The following is a 13,390-nucleotide window of genomic DNA, read 5'->3' on the forward strand; positions in this document are numbered from 1 at the left end:
TGTGCTTGTGTTTAGTCGCTGGCCCTTTAGCTGCTGCTTAGCTGATCGTGGACGTGGATTCAGCCACTTGGGATATGAACATGTGGCCCTGAGTGTGCAGTTGTCTGCCTCGTAATTTGTCTGGACATTGGCATATTTGGACTAACGTTAATGTTTCAAAAACGTTTTTAAATGTTGCTTAAGCTAAATCAGAATACGTTGCTGTTGCCTTTATCCACGTTTGACAAACTGGGAAGCTTTACATGTTGACTTTAGTGGTTATTTAACCAAGTTTATATGCTATATATGGCTGCCTGCCTGGCTTCGTAGCCTATTCACCCGCTTGTGAACCCTCGAACTTCAGTTACATTGTAACTACCAACCATTGATGTTGACGTTGTAACGCGCTTCTTTTCCATATTGGTATTTACCGTACATCCAAACTTGGAAATAACAGTGCCATCCTAATATGCAGCGTTATAAACATGGTATGCTATAATCTGTCACAACAGTACATTGATTTGGATATATATTTTTTATTCCGTATCATTAATGCGCATTTAAAATTTGTATTACCCTGGGAGAGGGTTACGTATTAAAAACCGCATGTTATAACAATATGACAGCCGCCCGCCATTATAGGTTAAGTGTTGTTTTGGTACAGCACCACGCCCCCCTCTGTAACCCTAAGCTATGGAGACAGACAGAAAGAAGCCAGGCAGAGCTGTAGCTTGTTCCATGTTCCACAGTTGGACAGGCTTAGCAAGCTGTATTAATCACTCCTGAATTTGGTTATTGTAATGCTGAAACATTTAGAACATTGCAACATCGTACATGCATATTTTAAAATACTAATCTAGCTCTATATGTAGCGTTATATCTAAAGACTTCAGGCCGTTTATCACATAACAGCTACGCTCTGTATAGCCAGAATAAGCCATCTTATTATTTTATAAGACAAGATTATTAAGTTTACCATCGGTCCCTTGGGGGAAAATATGAATATTTGAACACCAAGCTGAAGCCATTGTCGTAGCTGTCTCATCAATGGACACGTGTGTTTTTGTTTTCATCTTTGTCACTGACACTGTCAAACTAAAGTGTTTGTTTTTGTGCACATAGGCCTACTGTAGCCTATATTATGCACATGCTTCTTTTCATGCTTGTCACTGACACACTAGCAGGGTCACTGAGTGGATGCGTGTCTGTGATGCCATCCTTTTCCAGTTGGCTGGTTTAAGAGGTCATGACATGTTTTGAACAGCGACTGCAGTCAGTGAGCACAACAAACAAGCCTTGTTGGGCTATAAGCTTTTAACATGATCTGACTGAAACCTGTCTTGTAAATGGGTTATACTGTCTATATTTTAGATAAGGTGACAAGCCAAGATTTAGTTATTTTTAGAATGTCTAAAAGGCACTGTTGTTAGGCATGCTGCAAAAGCACAACACATTGTAATAAAAAGAGCAATGTAGTGTAGTAACAGTGTAGATCAACAAATCTTGTATTTTCATTCAATAATAATTAAAACATATGTTTTTCATCAGTGTCCCCCCCCTGTGGACCAAAGAGCACCCTCTTATAATACTAAACCATTTTCACCAATAATTTCAATAAATGTTGTTCTTCTGCCAGGCATTACAGCTCTAGTACCGGTATGAGTAGTAATTTGTGGTTAACATTAATTTTCAAATGAACTGTTGCACCATTTGCAGATTTGCAGTTACCAAGTATTTTACTGGGGCTATACTACACTCTTACTACACTACATTGCAAGGTTGCTTGCAGGATTTGAACCCCTGGACGTCACACAACTGGGAAATGTCTAACTATGAGCATTTATGCCTAACAAACCTGGCTAGTGGCTAAGGATTAAACATTTTCAATTCTCAACTGGATTTGCCTACGAATAATGAGACTGGAGTGTTTTTTTTCCGTTGACATACTAAAGAGGATGTTTTCTTCCTTGACATAGCTGCCTATAAACTCGCCTATAAATTGACATTGGAAATTGTCCATTTGGGTTGGATCCTTTCTGGTAGAGCCATATGAAATCTGTTTTAATTTTTTCCAAATTCCATTAAATTTTTTCCCGAATTCCGTTTTAATTGTTCTGAATTCTGTGTTTTGCTTTTTACGCTCATTTTACCATCAGAAATAGTGTCTAATATGTGGGGATGAATAAATGTCCACAATTTAAAGATATAACAATCAGTTTACACAACAATGCACCATTTTTAACACGTTCACTGCCAATGACGTATTAATACGTCAAAAATAATCCAACGGTTGACTGCCAATGACGTATTAATACGTCAAAAAAATGAATTTTTTTTTTTTGACCGTGGGATGTGCATCTAACCCTTTTACATCTCTTATATAATTATTGGAGCCACCGAACGTTTACAACCCATTCCACCGAGCCACTAAGTGGCGACAGTGCTCTCCTGACTAGAGGAAGGCTTACCCCGCTCGCCGGACGCTTCTGGCTCATACTGAGCAAAAAGCAGCCATTCTCATGAAAATGGATGGGGGAAAACGCTTTCGTTTTCGCGCTGATTGCTGGCGATGCGGGATTGCAAATTTGCATAATAGATTACAGGTGGAACACACTTTGAAACACGCAGCATAAATATGACCAGAATCGCAAAAGCTTCTCTCAACCAAAACTCCAAGAAGCGAGCGAGTCCATCCAGACTTCCTCAAACAGCGGCCGCGCAGACAGGCAGCAGCAGCAGCAAAGCAGTGAGACTGGTGACAAGCTTGTGACGGCCGCTGCAGCCAAGAAGAACGCCCACGGAGGGAGGAGTTGGAAGCAGAGGGGGGTTTCCTGCTGTTATGGAGGAAATTACTGTTCAAAACTATTGTTTAGATGTCTGACGTCTTACTGATGCCAAAAATGAATGGTTAAAGTGACTGTTCTATCGAATTTCACAAAAAGCCGTTTATCTCTGAATAATTTTTCTGACGCTGAAACCATGCTGTATTCAACTGCTAATGCTTACATAACTACTAACTCTACAAACTAACTCTTTTAGACAGAGAAAGCACACATTCTATTAGTTCTTTTGAGATATTGTGTGTTCACAAAATCTTAGCAGAAAAGAATCCTCGGGTCTTGAAAGATGAGCCAGAATCCTCAAAAAACCCCTCTGGCAGAAGCTAACTACAGTAAAAAAAAAACGTCTGGCAGTGAATGTGTTAACAAGTGATTCAAGTCAGAAATACAGTAGATGACTGTACAAAACATTCTATATAATTTTTATGTTTGTAAAGTGTTTTTAAGCTTCTCATTGTGTGCTTCAAGTAAAGAAAAAACAACTGTGAACAAAACATTCACTTCAAACAGAAAATGCTTCAAATACTATTTTACTTTGAAAGTTATAACAGGAAGTGGTGGTGTTTATCTTTGCTAACTTGAACGTCTTAACGTGAGTAAAACGGCATGTCTCAACTGAATAAGAAGAGAGAGAGTTTGGCTATACGCACATCGTTGACGGGTGCTGGGTTAAAAGTAGAGCATTTGAAGGAAGTAGGCCCGCACACCAGAACTCAGTTTTTTTTACTTTATTTGGTAAAAGGAACAACGTTTCAATCAGCCAGTGATTTTCATCAGGTTCATACAATGTGTTCAAATGGACTCCTTTTTAAAGGAGCTGGTTCTCAGTCTCCACCAGGTGCAACCAGTTGGTTCAACTGAATAAGAATCCACAGCCACAATTGAAACTTTTCCAGCTTTATCATCTGCAAAAGTGGATATTTCGTCTTTCATTCCCTGTTGCCGTGTAGACTACGGTCGGAAGGCTTTGACTGAAGGCAAGTAACATCAACAACACTTCATGCACACTTCAGACAGGGTTCTTTCTGCGTTGTCACCGAAGCTGGAATGCTTGGAATGCGCTTGTTAATGCGCTCGTTAACGTTATGTTATAATAGCGCAAGGGACAGCCACTCGTCAATTCTCTGCGCGTAGCCAAACACTCCTGGCTGCTGTTAGCCGCTAATTAGCAACAAACATTTCAACAGGCTCATACCCCGGTCGAGGCATGGCGATCTGATTGGTTGAAGTTAACACGCACCAGCGGTGATAGACAGATGGGTCATCCAATCACCTGCCAAGTAGCTTGGAAAAGTGCCCGCCTCCGTCAGCGGGTTGGATGACTGCATTCCCAGATGGACTGGTTTAGTGAAACGTAATCTGAAGCTAAACCGTCCATCTGGCAGCGGCAGGTTATCAAAATGTAGCCTATTGAAAAAAGATAGATGTAGCCTAATCATTTCTTAAATACATAACATATTATTGCATAATTTTTAGCAAACGAAATCTTAATTTTAAATCATTTTTTGATTTCAAAATAATTATCTTAACTACCGGTATTCACTGCGGTCTGGCTTGCAAGTGCAAAGGGAGCGAGCTGCACAGTGCACACCGCTCCTTATTTAATTAATTAATTCGGTTCGGGTTTGCAGACCCATTAAGATTAATCAATAAAACACAAAAAACAAAAGCTATTATCCAATCGTCCAACAAATGTATTTTATTATAGTGAATGAACTCGTCACAAACTTTGTGAACTGAGTTTGTCATATATTCACATTTAATTAAGCCTAAAGAAAGACACTGGTGGGCCTACATTAAATGTCTCTTTGCATCCAAGAATGTGAAATTAAATAACTTGAAAGATAATCTAAATTAAGAAATTGCCTACCTGCAATAAGCCAGAGATGAGACGTGCAGTCAGTCAAACTTTATAGCCTATATTTTCTAGGGATGGGCATTTCTAGCAAAAACACTATTCGAAATTCGCTGGCCAAATTCGAATTTAATTCGAAATTCGAAAAAAAATAAAAAAATGTAATTTTTTTTTTTTTTTTTTTTTTTTGTGTGAGTGAAATGTTGCATTGTCTCCCCTGATTCTAAGTCTACAGCTTTATTAATTAATATAAAAAGCTTCTGCTGTGGATTTTTAGCTCAAACAAGCATTGCACCACTGAAGTAAAGAACATGTTACATGACATTGACATTTTCGAAAATAAAAAACAGTTTTGACAATCATGAGTGGTTCATTAAATATTTAGTAGGCTCAGGTCTGAGTGCCAAAGGGGTGCCAAAGTCACCCCCTCTCCCTCTTCATGGGATTTCATCCGCCATTCATTTTTCCATAAACCTTGCTTAAAGAGCATGGAGCAGGGTAATTCCTTTGCTAAATGTATACTTAACCTTGTCCCTATGTCCATTTGAAAAGTTAATGCATCATTAAAAAAAAAAAAAAAAAAGTTTGAAAAAAAATATGGAGAAAAACACCTTCCTTTTTCAGAAGGAAATAACAGACTTTTATTCTGTTAGAAAAAGCCTGCTACGTCACAGTGGGGACTGGCTTCCGCGTGCGTGTCTCCCTCTCCCCTCCCACTCTCGTCAAATCCATGGTCAAATCAGTCGTATTTCAGGACAGATAGCAGGTCAGGTACGTACGCTAGTCAAAGTCAATCAGTCAGCCAGTTAGTCGGTCGGTTAGTTGGTAGGTTAATCACTAGTTAGTTTTTAGTATATAGTTAGTCATTTAGTCAGTAGCTGCCTGTAGTAAGTCGTTGTCAGTGAGTTTTGGGTCGGGTGTCGCCAGGTTACTGCATGCAGATAACAAGCTGTCAGCTCCACTCTGCTGCTGCTGCCTGTCTGCGTGACACTCTCTTTCTATCTCTCTCTCTCTCTCTCTCTCTCTCTCGGTGTGTGTGTGTGTGTGTGTGTGTGTGTGTGTGTGTGTGTGTGTGTGTGTGTGTGTGTGTGTGTGTGTGTGTGTGTGTGTGTGTGTGTGTGTGTGTGTGTGTGTCTACGCTGTGTGATACGCTCTCTTCACTCGAGGGAGGGGGAGGCTGCGGCTCCTTCCTGCTGCTCTGCTCTGCTCTGCTCTGCTCTGCTCTGCTCTGGGGTCCGCTCTGCTGTGAAAAGAGAAAGAAGGAGGAGGAGAAACCGCCACCTCCACAGCCAGCCACCTCACACACCCCAACTGTGCCCGGCTCGCATGCCTCTCGGTCGGCTGGCCGGACAATATGCACCCCGCTGCAGCAGCAGCTTTTCTCACTGTGTTCGGGACTTCGGCTCTCGGCCAGATGGCTGGACACATACGTCACTTTTGCGCGCGCGTGTGTGTGTGTGTGTGTGTGTGTGTGTGTGTGTGTGTGTGTGTGTGTGTGTGTGTGTGTGTGTGTGTGTGTGTGTGTGTGTGTGTGTGTGTGTGTGCGTGCGTGTGTGTGTATCGAATTACAGTCCGCACCTCGGCCCGCCTCCGCTCGCTTGTGTGTGTGTCAAATTACAGTCCGCACCTCGGCCCGCCTCCGCTGCTTTCAAGCTCCTTCACAACTCTCTCTCCGCGGTCCGTTGTGGGCTGTTCCTGCTCTCTTTCACTGTCAAAATTAGCCTGAGGACCATCACATGCATGTGCATAAACATTTGCTACCTCCTCTTCCTCCTGAAAACCGGCGTTAGCATCCATAGTGTGTGACTGACAGCCCTGACCTAAGTGACTACAGACAGAGGGACAGACGGGCATGCCTGGCGACTCCCTACACTGACGTCAGAGTTTTGGGGTCCAAGATGTCAAAATAAAAGTTCAAAAAATAAAACGACCCCAGAAGTCACTGTAGTGTATATGTAAGTGTCTTAATGTGAAAATCAAGTTCCTCCATAATTCACCTACACATTGACTGATTGGGGTCTCTAACCTGCCCCATGCTCTTTAAAATGCTTATAAAAATTGTTTTACTTGCTCAAACCAAGCGATTTGACTATACTTAGAATCAGGGGAGACAATGCAACATTTCACTCCAATTTTTTTTTTTTTTTTTTTTTTTTTTTTTTCGAATTTCGAATTTCAATAATAAAAGTCGACCTTGATAATAACAACGATAATTCGAAATTCGATGCCCATCCCTAATATTTTCTGAAGCGGGTCTATATTGACAACGATAACGAGGGACTGCAGCTGGTTGACATGCGGGCGGGCATCCAACTTGCTTTCAGAACGGACTTATAGCCTACTTCACAAGATGAGAATATTTGCTTTACTTTAAACTGAAGGGCAAAGGTAAGAATATTAGCCTTGTGTTACCTGTAGCCTATATCTGAGAACGAAATCCCTTGTTGCGAGTTGTGAGCTTTGAGATGATGTCGTTCAGACAAATAAATGAAAGCTGCCCATTAAATACTCCTCCTTAAATGGCAAATCAACTGAGGTTCTATAGGTTAGGCATATTTATGCTGAAATGATGTTGACAATTAATGGCTAAATTAACGAACATAATAATAAGCTTTACAACCTGCAGAGGACTCCTCTGTCGCTGCGAGAATTCTCACAATACGGCCGCGGCAGTTTCTTCATGATCAGCGCTCCGCTACATGTGCAAAGCAAACTTGCGATTCTTATCAACCCAACTTTTCCTCGCTGTGGCGGCTTCTCATGGCTGGTTGGATCTTGTTCTGGACCATCGTTACATAAAAAGAACTGGCCGAGGGATGTCTGCGTTGACATTTCGGTCTGTTGTGTCAAGCCAAAGCGCTGTCGGCTGCGGGATGCTGCACAGCTGCAGTGTGCGGCTTTTGCATGCCAGTTAAAGAGCGTCTGCTGTATTTTTTCCCTTTTTCAACCAACACCCAACATAACAGCGGTGCGAAAATATATAATATATTTAAGTCTATATTTAAGTTGTAGCTTATGGCAACATCACTGGTCACACAATATTGGGCTATTTTATATAATGAATTTATTTTTTGGCATATTTATTTGGCATTTCCAACCGGCTGCTTGAGCCGGCAACCTTTTAACACCTTGAGTGCCATGGACGAGATATCTCGTCTTACATAATCCAACCGTTGAGTGCCAAAGACGAGATATCTCGTCTTACATAAACATTTTTTTTTTTTGACGGTGGGACATCAATCAACCCCTTTTACGTCTTCTATATCAATATTGGAGGAAGAGAATGTGTATAATCTATTTTACCGACCACTAAGTGGCGACAGTTCTCTCCAGACAGAGAGAAAGCCACAGCCACGGGTCCGCTAGAGAAAGCCAGTCTAATTTTCAAGGAAATAGCTGGGCGAAAACTCTTTCGATTTCACACACACACACACACACACACACACACGCGCGCGCGCGCACACACACACACACTCGAGTACCTTTGCGCATAAATAAGACCAGAATCGCAAAAGCTTCTTCAAAGCGCTCAGCCGACACCTCAAGAAACGAACGAGCCAGTTTTACAGTCCAGACTGCCCGAGAGCGGCCGCGGAGCCTCCTCCCTCCGCAGCACAGACGGAGGGAGGAGTTTGGAGACACACACACACACACACACACACACACACACACACACACACACACACACACACACACACACACACAATACAGTATACAGACTTGCCCAAGGGCACCCATAATCACAGGCACGTGAGGTGGTTCTAAAAATCCATTTATCTCTAAACTCTCTGAAAATCTCTGAAACCATGCTGTACTCAACGGCTAATATCTACATAACTACTAACTCTGCAAACTAACTCTTTTAGACAGAGAAAGCACACATTCTATTAGTTCTTTTTAGATGATTGGTGTTCACGAAGTCTTAACAGAAAATAATCCTCGGCTCTTGTAAAATGAGCCAGAATCCTCAAAAAAAAACCTGGCACAACTTACCTACAGGATTGAAAAAACGGCTGGCACTCAATGTGTTAATTTGCCGGCCCACGTCAACAAATACCGGCTAAAAGCCGGCAATTACCGGGTAACTGAATCCCTGCTGCATACCCACTACTAGCACCCCTCGCCAGGCTGCACACAGACCCCCGCCCCACCAGGACCTTGTCCTCCAGGGACCTATGTTACCTTGCTGGCCCAGTGGCCACACTTAAGCACAGCTCCCAGGGTACAGACAGCCAGCTGTCCCCGGGGGGGTCCGCTCACTATGCCGACCACCCGCAGTGCTGACAGCCCGGTAGGGTTAGGGGTTAGGCTTAGGGGCGAGGGAAGCCCACCGCGCAGGAGCTGTGCAGGAGCTCCAGCCGGTCCACCGACATGCTGCACACCGCTTCGCAGCTGGTTCTGCTTGTGGGCTATCGGCATTGCGGGCTGTCAGCACTGTGGGCTGTCGGCACATAGACACAGGTATCAAACGTTAGCTTGCGTGCTTCTCCCCTCCGTTTAATTTTGATGATCGCAGATAGCATTCCGCCTTGCGCCGTCCGCCAGGTGTTCTGCCGAGTTTTGCTTCCCCGCCAATTAGGCAAAAAAGCATCCCCACCTCACGGGAGCATACTTGTAATCATTTATACAGAAATGTAACTGTTTAAAAGTGATATCATTGTCTGGTAGACATGACCTCTTAAAGTTAAAACAGCCCCGAAATATGTTGGGGATGCAATTCTCGGCCGGGATGCGGAAAGGTTCACGGCAGGTGTCGCAAGCGCAAATTAGAGCCATGCCAAAATCATCTGCGCCCCAAAATGCCTGTGCAAACGGGATTTGGGCGGTCTTAACTCATTGAGTGCCAGCCACTTTTGGAGAACGGACGCTCCCAGTGCCAGAGTTTCAGAGCGTTTTCAGTGATTTCTCGAGGCCCACAGAATATTGTGTGATATTAATATGTAAACACCGAACACGCACAAAGAACGAGGAGACTCTATTGTATCATCAGCAAAAAAAAGTTTATTGATACCATTTTCCGTTCTTTAGTTATGAGCCGGAGAAGATAGGTTGTTTCGAGCAAAAACAGGCGTTTCAAATTAGAAGCTGAGATATTCAGCCTTTTGTGAAATGAAGCATTTCAAGCACATTCACTGACTCTGAAGCTAATATTTTCTGACCTGAAACATCTGAACAGTAATTTCCTTCAATAAACAGCACCCACACCCCCCTCAACTCCAAACTCCTCCTCCGTGGGAGTGTCTCTGGTGGCTCTGCTCGCTCTGCTGGCTGCTGCGTGTGTCAGGCGAGTCTCTGCTGCCTGCTATGGCAGGCTCTGCTGCCTTACGGATCCACGTTCGGATGGCGGCCGCTCGTCGGGGGAGTCTGGATCGGGCTCGCGTTCGTCTGCGTTTCTGGGGTTTCGGTTGTGAGCTGGGATGAAGCTGCGTCCGATTATAGGCTTTCTGCTGCGCGTTTCAAAGTGCGCTGCACCCAGTCTATTTTCGGAGCGCTCAGCCTTGTGCGCCGGCTCCCAGCGCGACACTGAAAAGCCAAACCATTCTCATGAGAATGGTTTGGCTTTGTTTTTATTTTCTGGCAGCTAATCGTGTGGAGAAACTATGCAGCAGAGACAGAGGGGCTCATTTGTGGGAGCGGATTGACTGCTGTTCGCAGCTAACGTTGGCTCCAGGCAGCTAGAGCAACCTGTGCCGCTCTGGCTCATGCATCGGTTTCTCTTTCATCACAGGGCTTTTTCTGCTTTTTTTCCTCAACTTTCTCTAATCTGGAGAGCACTGTCGCCACCTAATGGGTTCGTAAAATAGGTTATACACCTTCAATATCTACAATATTTTTACAGGAGATGCACGAGGCTTTGATCCACGTCCCACCGTCAAAAAAAACGCAGTCTTTGGCACTCTACGTTACTATTCGAATTGACGACTATACTCGTCCTTGGCACTCAATGAGTTAACTACCAGAATTATTCACAGGCGTGGCCAGGCAAAGCTGGGCATTACGTCAATCAAATCCAATAGATTCCCGTCTCGCAATGGTTTGTTTGCGCGAGGCATGCAATATGCTGTAATTATCTCCATGCGTAATAGAGTGTACTCACTCGTGCGAGGACAGAGAGAGCTTATTGACAGATCGTCTGTGGTGCCAACGAACCTCCGGCTTATGAAGGTAAATAGCCTATGTCCATTGTCCAACAAGTTTTCTCAATTAATTTCCCTCTTTGCGATGTGATAAAAGTTTCTCAGTAAGTTATAGTTGATTCAGATTGCCTCACTGAATTATCTGCTAATACCCAATTTTAGCAGCATAATTTGATGTCTTGGCGTGGCAAGGCTGTGCGTAATGACATATCCAAAACGAATTCCACTTTCCACTGCGCAAATACCTCTCTCTGCGCTGGGAGCGCAACGGTAATCTCCGTGCAGCGCACCCAGCGCAGAGAGGTATTTACACGTAAGAGGTCCTTTTCAAAACTCTTAGCGCAAAGTAATTGCGCGCTGCTGACGATAGCGCAATGCCATCTATCACCACATTTTAGCGCTGAAACGCCTGCTTTGGCTTGTGGCAGCCAATGCCCAGTACAGTTATCACAGGCATGCGCTTGTGTCCGCCCCCAATTTGCATTGCGCATGGCATTAAACGAGCGCAAACGCTAAATTAGCGCTTTTGGGAAGATTTTGGTCTCATGTGAGCTGCACAAGAACCCCAAGATGGGGATGGCGACACCAGGCTTCAAAACGCGAGTCCAAAAATCAATGGGTGACGTCACGCTGACTCTGTCCATATTTTTTAGACCGTCTATGGCGTTCCGCCATGTTCCATGAGGGAGGATGGGGGATGGAAGGAGAGAGATTGAAGTTTTCAGGTCAGGAGTGAAGACAGGGATTGACTGCTGTCTTGACAGGAATGGGAATTTGGTTCCATCATTTGCAGAACCAGGAGAGAGATGAGTAGGAGCTGGCTGCAGCGATGACCTTGTTGCAGCAGTGAAAGGAAAGAGTAGTAAAGTAGAGCTTCCACATTAGGGATGGGCGCGAGTACTCGGCTACTCGAGCACTCGTTCATAACGTCAGTATTCGAGTAACGTTTCTGCTGTTCGGGTACTCGCCCCACTCCGCACCCCTTTAAAAATGGTCTAGAAGATCTACGCACGCATCGTCATGTGGATCTGGCAGCATGAACTGCACGGGCGTCAAGTCAGCCAGAATGTACAAGTACATCGTCCGCTTTGTTGCTTTCAAAATAAAACGCTTATTGTAACGTAACCTTATTTATTTTGAGTAATGCGTTACAGCCACAGTTTCACGCCATATACATTAACATCACAATGAGTATTTTGATACAAGGTTTGCTGCTTCATTCGTCGAAATACCTTTTCTCCTCCAACGTGCATCAATAAGCTATTTACTTTTGTTTAAGTAACATTATTTTGAAAGTTTTAACCGGAAGTTTTCCAGCTCATCCCGAAAATGGTGGCTGAAGATACAGTATGCTCCCGAAGGATACGCAGACTTCTTCATAGCGCACGCCCGATAAAACTCATTCAAAACTTTGCAGTAATGCTAGTTTACTGACTACACTGTCGTTTCCCATAACGGTAGTCACAAGAAATGTGGAGAAAGAATAACTTTTTGGGAGACAATCGCTTCATGGTGATCACTATTCAGCTGCAGCTGTAACGTTAATCACACTGGTCAGTTTTCACTTTTTGGCAGAACACCGGACCTTGTAATCCATGGATTTACGTTAGTGTAACAGTGATCATAAAGTAAAATGGATGATACTGGACAATAACCTGACATTGCTGGACAATGGACATGTAGGCTATTGGAAATGCATTCGCTTGTTTCACAACTTGTCTGCTCCAAAGCGCTAATGCCATCCATCCAACCATCGGAGATACTGTCTGAGGTAGGCTTTAGATAATAAACCTAATAAACCTAATATCACAGTCAGTCCCTCTGCTGACAAAAAATGCTGCAGGTAGCGCTTTTTCCATGCAAAAATGCAAACGTTATGTGTGAACAGCCCCATATACAGCAAATTACCCCTGCTCAGTCATTACCATAGTAATCACACAGACCCCCCCCCCCCCCCCGCTCGCGCGCGCGAGTGCTCGAGCACTCGTTCATAATAGACACATTTTGTACATGTGTATTTATTTAGAACTTTAAAATTGTTTAAAGAAAAGTGATGTAAATGTTTTTGTCCTTCCCTATGCAGGATTTGAGTTTGATTGAGTTTTGACTTGTATGATAATTTTCACCTCTATTTGGGCCACTTCCCCAATGCATGTATCCATAGTAAAAGTTCAGATACGGGGTTAGGGAATTGATTGAAGCCAAAGCACCTTTTTCACAATGTGTGTGTGCCTCTCAGTGTTGGGGGTATTACAAAAGTAACATACATACATGTAATATATTACTTTTAGCAGTAACTCAGTAATATAACTTATTACCAATAGGATTTCAGTAATATTATAGATTCAAGATTCAAGATTTTTATTGTCACTCCATGGTACAAGTATCACGTGTGAAATTCTTGTGCTGTGGACTCCGTTTACAACATAGTACAAATATAACAGGGCATATGAGTGCAAAAACAACAAGAGACACAACAAGCAATAAGGCAGTATAGTGATAAGACAAGTCAGAGACAGTGGCATATTCACTGCACATAGGTGCGCATGTCATGTGCATACTTACTAATAATATAATAC

General features: G+C 43.4%; 1 protein-coding gene across 1 annotated transcript in view; it reads left to right on the forward strand.

Annotated features, from left to right (window-relative positions):
• LOC310800023 (uncharacterized protein) overlaps positions 1–13,390 on the forward strand; it is a gene marked incomplete at both ends in the record, with an annotated part of 172,320 nt that overhangs the window by 709 nt on the left and 158,221 nt on the right. The gene's annotated exons all lie outside the window — the stretch shown is intronic.

The sequence above is a fragment of the Poromitra crassiceps genome (assembly GCF_964638095.1).
Source record: "Poromitra crassiceps genome assembly, chromosome: 2".
In the NCBI taxonomy this organism is placed as follows: Eukaryota; Metazoa; Chordata; class Actinopteri; order Beryciformes; family Melamphaidae; genus Poromitra; species Poromitra crassiceps.